This window comes from Sceloporus undulatus, chromosome 5, assembly GCF_019175285.1.
Source record: "Sceloporus undulatus isolate JIND9_A2432 ecotype Alabama chromosome 5, SceUnd_v1.1, whole genome shotgun sequence".
Taxonomy (NCBI): domain Eukaryota; kingdom Metazoa; phylum Chordata; class Lepidosauria; order Squamata; family Phrynosomatidae; genus Sceloporus; species Sceloporus undulatus.
In genome coordinates this window covers 118,029,179-118,037,803 of record NC_056526.1, presented here as the reverse complement: position 1 = coordinate 118,037,803, position 8,625 = coordinate 118,029,179, and the positions used below count along the sequence as shown (strand labels likewise).

The 8,625-nt window shown below is 44.8% G+C and overlaps 1 protein-coding gene across 7 annotated transcripts in view; it reads right to left on the bottom strand.

Annotated features, from left to right (window-relative positions):
- Positions 1-8,625, bottom strand: part of LIMCH1 (LIM and calponin homology domains 1) — a 258,524-nt gene that overhangs the window by 17,741 nt on the left and 232,158 nt on the right. The window lies entirely within an intron of this gene.

Sequence of the window (8,625 nt, the reverse complement as noted above, 5' to 3'; positions counted from 1 at the left end):
GGGGGTGGTGGCCTATAGGATGGCCACCGAGAGGTGATGGAACCTAAAAGGTTCCAAAAGCCTAGAGGGGCACATGTTGGAAGTGACGGCGATTCTGTTGATGCCCTCACCGGTATCTGGAATACGGTCGCTCTAGGGCATATACAGCATCGCTCCCAAGCGCCCTCTCAGGCCTGCTTCCAAGTGTAAGCCCTGGTACATACGGAAGACCTCCGGCAAGGAAGCGGGAACTGTGACGGCTAGAGTACCGTTGGCGGAAACACCTTTGCTTAGACGACAAGGCTCTCCTAGACCAATTGTTAGAGGACTACGGAAAGGCAATAGAGCAGCAAAGAATTCGTTCTATGGTGCTCGTATTGTGTCCGCAGAGTCACGTCCAGCAGCGAGTTGTTAAGTGGTCAGGGAGCTAACTCAGCTCCCTCCCCGCCCTGAACCAGATCTTGAACCTTCTAAGGCCTGGCTGGTACCCAATTTAATGACTTTTTTGCGGATAAAACCCTCGTATAAGCGAAGGTCTTAATGCTGGACATTCAGCAGAACCTAGAGTAGAGTATCCAGAGCCTCCGTGGACCTATTAAACTGGATCGGTTGAGTCGGGAGACCGAGGACGGGTGGCAAGATCCTCGGAAGTGTTCGGAAGACAACCTGCTCTCTCGATCCCTGTCCCCTCGTGGCTAGCGGCCAGGGGGGACCGGCGGTAACTTATTGTTACCCGGATTATTAATACAGCTTTGAGGGAAGGGCATTCCATCAGAATTAAATCGGCCATTGTAAAACCTATATTAAAAAAGCCTCCCTCGACCCCCTGGTACACAATAATTATCGGCCTCGTCGCTGCTGCCATTCTTGGGTAAGGTGATCGAGAGGGCGGTTGCGATCCAGCCAGACGGTCTTGGAATAAACTGATATCTGGACCCATTTCAAACTGGCTTCCGGGCGGGTCACGGGGTTGAGACGGCATGGCGCCTTGGTCGAGGACTCCGTCTGGGCATCGACAGGGGAAGCGTGTCCCTGTTGGTGCATTGGACATCTCAGGGGCTTTCGATACCATAGACCATGGTATCCTTCTGGGGCGTCTGGCAGAGGTGGGAATCGGGGCACTGCGCTCCAGTGGTTCCGGTCCTACCTCTCTGGGAGGTCCCAGATGGTGCAGTGGGAGACGTGTGCTCCGACGAGAGGCCCCTTAAACCGGGGTCCCTCAAGGAGCCATTCTGTCTCCCATGCTATTTAACATTACATGAAACCGCTGGGAGAGATCATCCGGAGACATGGGGCGCGGGGTTATCAGTACGCTGATGACACCCAAATTATTTTCTCTATGTTCCGACTGATGCAGTGACTGAGGATGGCGTCTCTCCTCTCGAGGCCTGTCTAGAGTCAGTAATGGGCTGGATGAGGAAAAACCGCGCAAGCTGATCCAGAGAAAACGGAGGTCTTGTGATAGGTCCCTGGTCCAGGAATGGCGATGGTTCCACCTGTCCTGAATGGGGTCACGCTCCCGGTGAAGGACTCCGTACGCAGTCTGGGGGTGCTTCTTGACTCGTCGCTTCACCTGACTGCTCAGGTGAATGCGACGGTCAAGAGCACTGTCACATCAGCTTCGGCTTATTCGCAGGCAGCTCGTCCATACCTGCCCCAGAGGGACCTAGAAACTGTTGTACATGCTCTGGTAACCTCGAGACTGGATTTCTGCAAGGTACCTACATGGGGCAACCCTATACAAAACCCAGAAGCTTCAAATGGTGCAGAACATGGCAGCCAGGCCTGGTCACTGGGTGTTCCAGGGCCACCCATATAACACCTGTGCTGAAAGATCCCATTGGCTGCCCATCCGCTTCTGGGCTCAATATAAGGCGTGGTGATACCTATAACCCTAAATGGCTTGGGGCCCAGGATTCCGGAAGGACCGCCTCTCCCCGTATATCCGTCCGCACCCTCAGAACATCTGGGCAGCAACTACTGAAGGTGCCTGGGGCTAGGCTTTCCTCCACCATGAAGAGGACATTCCCATCGCCCGCCCCGGCCCTTGGAATACGCTGCCACTGAGCTCCGCTCATCAACCTCCCTGGCCCAATTCAGAAAGGATTTAAAAACCTTTCGTTCCAACAAGCATTCCCCGAGTAAATCCTGTGGGCTCCTCTTCTTCCGTGGCCAAGAGGTTTGGGCTAATGGGGCTTTTAGCTTGTATTTATGTGTATTAGTTGTTTGATGCTTTTATTGTACTGTACCACTCGGTTTTAATATATGTTGTGAGCCCCCTGATCTTGGAAGGAGGCGGGATAAAATAAAAACTTTATTTATTTTATTTATAACTTAAGGAACTACAGTTTTGAGAACATTTAGGCCTTTTATGTCAGAGAGCTCTGGTGCACAATAAACACAATTCCCAAGATTCCCTAGCATGAGCCAGGACAGTTAAAGCGACCTAAACTGGATTATTTTCTGCAGTGTGTTCTGGACCTAACCACTCAATAAAGTCACTCTTGTAGAATTAAAAGGCTAGAAGATATTTAATTAGCCATTACAGTTCAAATTTTGTCCTAACAGTAATAGGCATCTGTAATTTTATGAAGAGATCATGGTTAAATGTCAAGGAATTTCAGAATTTGAAGTATTTATTGTGCATATTTTGATTTTATCATGTATTTTAAGAACTGTAATACAGGATCCATTTGTACAAAAGAACAGAAAATTATGGTATTCTCCAAGTCTAGAACAGTTATACTTTACATGTAAGACAAGGCTTCAAAAGGCAATGTAGTTTCAATTTGAGAAAAGATTTTCTTTCACAAATATATCTGAAAAGGCGCACATAACCTGACACAAAGGCAAAGTCATTTGGTGGGCGGCATAACTTCTGGCATGGCGATCTGGTGATTGTTCTCATTCTTCTCTGGTAATTGTGTCTACGTAGCCTTCATTTACAGTGCTGACAAACAGAAAATACTTTTATAAAGCAAGATCAGAATAATGTTGAATATATTGAACACCTTATTTCATAACGTGTTTTTCAAATTTGAGTATATGAGCTGAAGTTGAACATGGCTCGTTTAGCTAACGTATGTATATTTCATTGCTCCAATGCCAAGTGCAGGCAAGTTAGATTATAGCTACCTACTGTCATAGTATTACTTCTCATTGCAATTCATATCGGAATATTATGACCTTTCATTCAGCATTGAATATATGTAATACTAAATGGAAGAGTATTGCCTCCACCAGTTTGCACAGGTATCTGACACTGATGTTAGGCACACCTATTTTTCTAATCCAACCAGCAATTGAAACAATACTCAGTAGCAAGCAAAATTAGATTCTCCTGCCACTCAAAATGGGTGATGGGAACTAGCATATTGTGTGTAGGCAAGTAGTCATACACCCAAACGGCTGGCTTCTCACGATGAAGTTGAGAAGAAGGTAATTGCATAATCCTGAAAAACCTACTCTGGCTCTGAGTATGTTACAACAAACAATTGAAAAGGCAGGAAATCGATGAAAAGTGCCATTACAGCCAATGAAGGAAAATTTTGTACTCACACCTTACCAAAGGCTGATTTACAAAGGTACATACATTACGCAGCAAAACATTCACTACCTCATAGAATACTTCATTCGTGATATGCCAACATTTACTTGGTTTAATCTGGAGGTAACAGTGGCAAACTATTCCATACATGAAGTGCTTCCTGTTTCTGTATATTTCTTCATTGGCTCTGTTTGCATGGGCCAAATAACATGTCATCCCCTGTCCTCAAGTTGATCTGTACAGAAGATGCAGGACCCAATTCCTGACTCTGGTACAAACTGTCTGGATGATGTAGGCCAGTTCAGCACTGAACCTGCAGTATACCACCCTTACAATGGATTTTAAAAACCTTTTGTTTTGGATCTTCCCAGTAAATCTGGAACCTCTAGAGTGACGCCTGTGGCCATTTCCATTTTCGTCCTGCTGTATGCCCCAGTGCTGCTGCCTCTGCCATAAGTCATTTTCTCTGAGGTCAGAATGACACACCAGGCATGTGACTGTAGCTGGGTGCCTTGTTCTGACTTCAGAGGGAGTGACTCATGCCATTGAAGCACAGTGGAGTGCGCATTGCTCTGGATGCCCAGGTAAAGGGGGAATTGGGGCAGCTTTAGGGCCAGAATACTGTGCTGCTCTCCGAGTATTCTGACCCATGTGGACTTAGCCACTGCATCCAAAATAAAGTATTGCATTTCCCCTGGAAGCGAAATGGCTTGTATTTCTCAATTATATATTCTTCTGGAAGAAGTCCTGTACATCCTTTTATACTTTGAAATGTTATTTCCTTCACACACCCAAATTCCCTTCTGTGGTTCATATTCCTTGTTTTTGAGAAAAGTGTGCCATCTTGTTCACAAAAGAGTTTTCTTCAGAGTTCTGCCTTCTTTTTGCTTGTGTTCCCTTCAAAGTTACTCATTTCTACCATATTCTACCACAAATAGAGAAAACAGAAAGATTTCTTGATTTGATCAGCGTATTCCACAGGAAAACAAATGGAAGCACTCCTGACAACTGTTTTCTTATTACACATGAATGGAAGATGATAATATAAGATCAATGACGACATCACACCAAGTGTGGTTGAGCTTTCACAGTACAAAAGTTTCCACACCATCTCAGTGCACACTTCATACGTTTATGCCAAATAACCATGGTGAAGTAGCTTACAGAGCAGAAAATGACCATAACCATGATTCTCATTCTGATTTGCAAACTATTCACAAACCAAAGCTTGACAATTAGAATTTCAAGCCAAGCTATAAGGCTGTCAAGTAGGAAATATATTACTATTGTTTACATGATCAACTGTACATAATTAACATACATACTCCAATACATGGTTGTTGCACACATCCCTAGTTCTTGCTGTTGTGGTGCCGTCAAGTGTTTTGACTATGGCGACAATAAGGTGAACTATCATGGGGTTTTATTGGCAGATTTGTTCATAGGGGGCTTGTCTTTGCCTCCTCAGAAGCTGAAAGAATGTATTTGGCCCAAGGTCAACCAGTAGGTTTCCATGGTTGAGGGGGAATTGACTCCTGGTCTCTGGAGTCATAGTCCAATGCCCCAAACATTACATGACACTGCTCCCATACATGTTCCCTATTGCAAGCAAAACGCTGATCCAGAGTTTGTGCTCACAGAATGGATCCTTCATGTTTCAGCTCCCCTCAGCTCCGTGTTCTCTTTATCAGCTCTGAAAGTTGGATATCTTTCGCAACACTGTGGGATATGATGCGAGGGTTGGAGAATGAGGAGAAGTTTGAAAAAATTCTTATACATAAAAGGAGTAATCGTTAACAGAATATTCCCTCCTTGGATAGAAGGACTCTTGAGATCTAACTAAAGATATTTCTAATCAACATGTTTTCAAAGTTCAGCTCAGCTCAATTATGAAACATAACTGCCTTTCTTATCCTCCTGTAATCATTTAGGTTACAAAAAGAATTCCTACTTATATTCCTGAAAGCTTGCTTTCAACTTCCTACTTTACTGTCCAGTTCTAGTGAGAACTCCACACAATTCATGCCATCTGTCACTGGGGAAGGGTTGACAAGGGTTTGCAGAGCCTGAAGTAAGGTGAATGGACACGGTATCTTCATGATCTTGCGTTCCTACAGAAGAGGAAAGAATGTAAAGGGGGCGATCTTGAAGATCCTGGAATGAGGCACAAAACGATAAACGTCAACTAGGAATAAAAGCAAAAAACAATTAAGTGGTGTTTGTCTGGCTGGGTCTGGGGAGAAATGGGATGGGCTGGCTGGGACGAGAGAGGGTGAAGGCTAGAATGCAGGGTATATGATAATTTAATAATAAAATACTTGCAATAAAGTGAAAAAAGAAGGTGAAAAAAAAAAGAGTGTGTAATCTTTTGTACTCAACATACTATAGTTCCTAATTCTTGTCTATCATTTATTTAGCTCCCTTTGGTGACTGTCTTGGTTATTCTCAGTCACCATGATCTCCTTCTGTTCGTATTTATCACAATTCTTTTAAAACACGAGAGAGGGCCACCACAAAGTATGCAATCTGTATGTTGGCTTCTCCGTCATTCATTGAGGGAGTGTGAGATTAGGGGCTTTTGTGAAGAAAATCGTTATTCATGGTTATAGATATCGCCTAGAGCAGTGGTTCCAACCTGTGGGTCGGGGCCCCTTTGGGGGGTTGATGACCCGTTCGGGGGGTCGCTAAGACCACTGGAAAACAGTATTATTCAGTTGGAGTAGCAATGAAAAGATTTGATGGGTTTGGGTCACTACAACATGGGAACGTATTAAAGGGTGGCGGCTTAGGAAGGTTGGGAACCACTGGCCTAGAGCTACAAGTAAGATCAAACACACTGCAGAAATAATCCACTTGAGACCATTTAATTACCTTGGTTCGAGAGCTAGGGATCTGGGAATTTAGTTTATTGTGCACCAGAGCTCTCTGACAGAGAAAGCCAAGTCTCACAAAACTACACTTCTAGAATTTGCTGGCTTGGCCAGGGCAAGCTAAAGGTTCGAAATGGAGTTGTTTCTGCGTTGTGTTTGGACTAAGTTAACAATACTGAGATTCCAAACACAAGGTTTCAACTTTTATTGTGGGCTTTCCAGAGGGGAGTACATTTGGGCAGGGTCTGGTAACTTTTAGCTTGCAATTTCAAGTGGGGGGCAATCATGGATAGATAAAGCAAATGGCATAAAAGAATTTGTCAAATACACGCATCGAGTTCAATCTGTTACACCACCATCAGCAAACAACAGGGCCTTGAGAATGTCAAGGTGGAATGTGGCGTCCCTGCTGGCACACTTTTGATACTCGTGGCTGCATCTGCACTGGAGAAGACAATTCAGTTTGACACCACTTTAACTGCCATGGCTCAAGTATGGAATCTGGGGAACTGAGTTTGTTGTGGCCCAGGGCGAGTTCCCAGAATCCTAGTATGCGGCCTGGCAGTTAAGGGAAGTGGGTCAACGCAGATTGTTTCTACAGTGTGGATGCAGCAATGTCAGTGTTAGTTGTCATCAAGCGGACTTCAACGAGGTGACCCTGTGATGAGAGGACCTGCCAAGTTATTCTGCTATCAACGTCCTGCTCACGAGTGCAACAGGGTGTGGCTCCTGTATAGTATGGAAAATGGAATGTGAGAACAGAATATGAGAAGCTAGACATGTAAAAAGAAAGAGAATGTAGAAATATGCTATACTTGGCATGGAGCAGCTACAGTGGCAGGATGGACATTCGTAGGTATTCATTCATTGACAAGTGGGCCTCTAATTTGGGCAGTCCATTAGGTGCATGGGCAATTTTGCTTTTTGTTTTTATTTGTACTAAACCTTGTTACAACCGAAATAAATAGGGCGTGGGATTGTTACATATGAGCAAGGAAGCCACAGAACTGAGTTTCCAAGGACCTGAGCAAGCAGTTGATGACTTGGGTCTTGAACGTATCTCAGTCATAGGGGGTACCAGGACGGCGAAGCTGACTTGATATCAATACAACAATTTATAGATATAAATATGTGAAATAAAGCTGCTTGGTCTCACTCACTCGTGTCCCTGCTCAGACTTCACAAATACAGAACTTTTGCTTTGAGGAAAACAGGTTAACAAGTAGTCTGCTTTGACAAACTTGAAAGATACAGAGGAAGGTCCGCACCTAGGGGGGAAAAGCAGGCTTCTGGCATAAAAATAAGGACAAGACAAATAATATAGCCAATAGTCTATACTAAAAAGTTGAAATATGGAGGAACATTGTGCAATGCACTTTAACAGTTTACTTCTATACGGCTTAATAGTGAATAAGCACGCTCTCAGTACAGTTCGCCAATTGCCCAAACAAGCTGGTTACTATTTGGGGACCGACCACAAAGGATGGGAAGATGAATCAGCCTGGAGCCCTGAGGAGATGGAACTCCAACATTGTGGCTGCATGGGCCCCACGGTCCGCGTTCTAGCATGAACAAAAAATTCAGGAACTTTATTAGGGCTCGGGTTTTGTGTAAATCAGAACATTTGTTAGTTGCTTGAATATCAGGCTATCAACCAACATTAAGGTAATAATGGCTTGTTCTGAAGCTGTTATTTACTTCCCGTTCTATGGTGCTCGTATTGCGTCCGCAGAGTCACGTCCAGCAGAGTTGTTCAGAGTGGTCAGGGAGCTAACTCAGCTCCCTCCCGCCCTGAACCAGATCCTTGAACCTTCTAAGGCGTGCTGTGACCAATTTAATGACTTTTTTGCGGATAAAACCTCTCGCATAAGCGACCCAGGGGGGACCGGCGGTAACTTTATTGTTACGCCGGATCATTAACACATCTTTGAGGGAAGGGCAATATCCATCAGAATTAAAATCGGCCATTGTAAAACCTATATTAAAAAAGCCCTCCCTCGACCCCCTGGTACACAATAATTATCGGCCAGTCTCGCTGCTGCTATTCTTGGGTAAGGTGATCGAGAGGGCGGTTGCGATCCAGCTTCAGATGGTCTTGGATGAAACTGATTATCTGGACCCATTTCAAACTGGCTTCCGGGCGGGTCACGGGGTTGAGACGGCCATGGTCGCCTTGGTCGATGATCTCCGTCTGGGCATCGACAGGGGAAGCGTGTCCCTGTTGGTGCT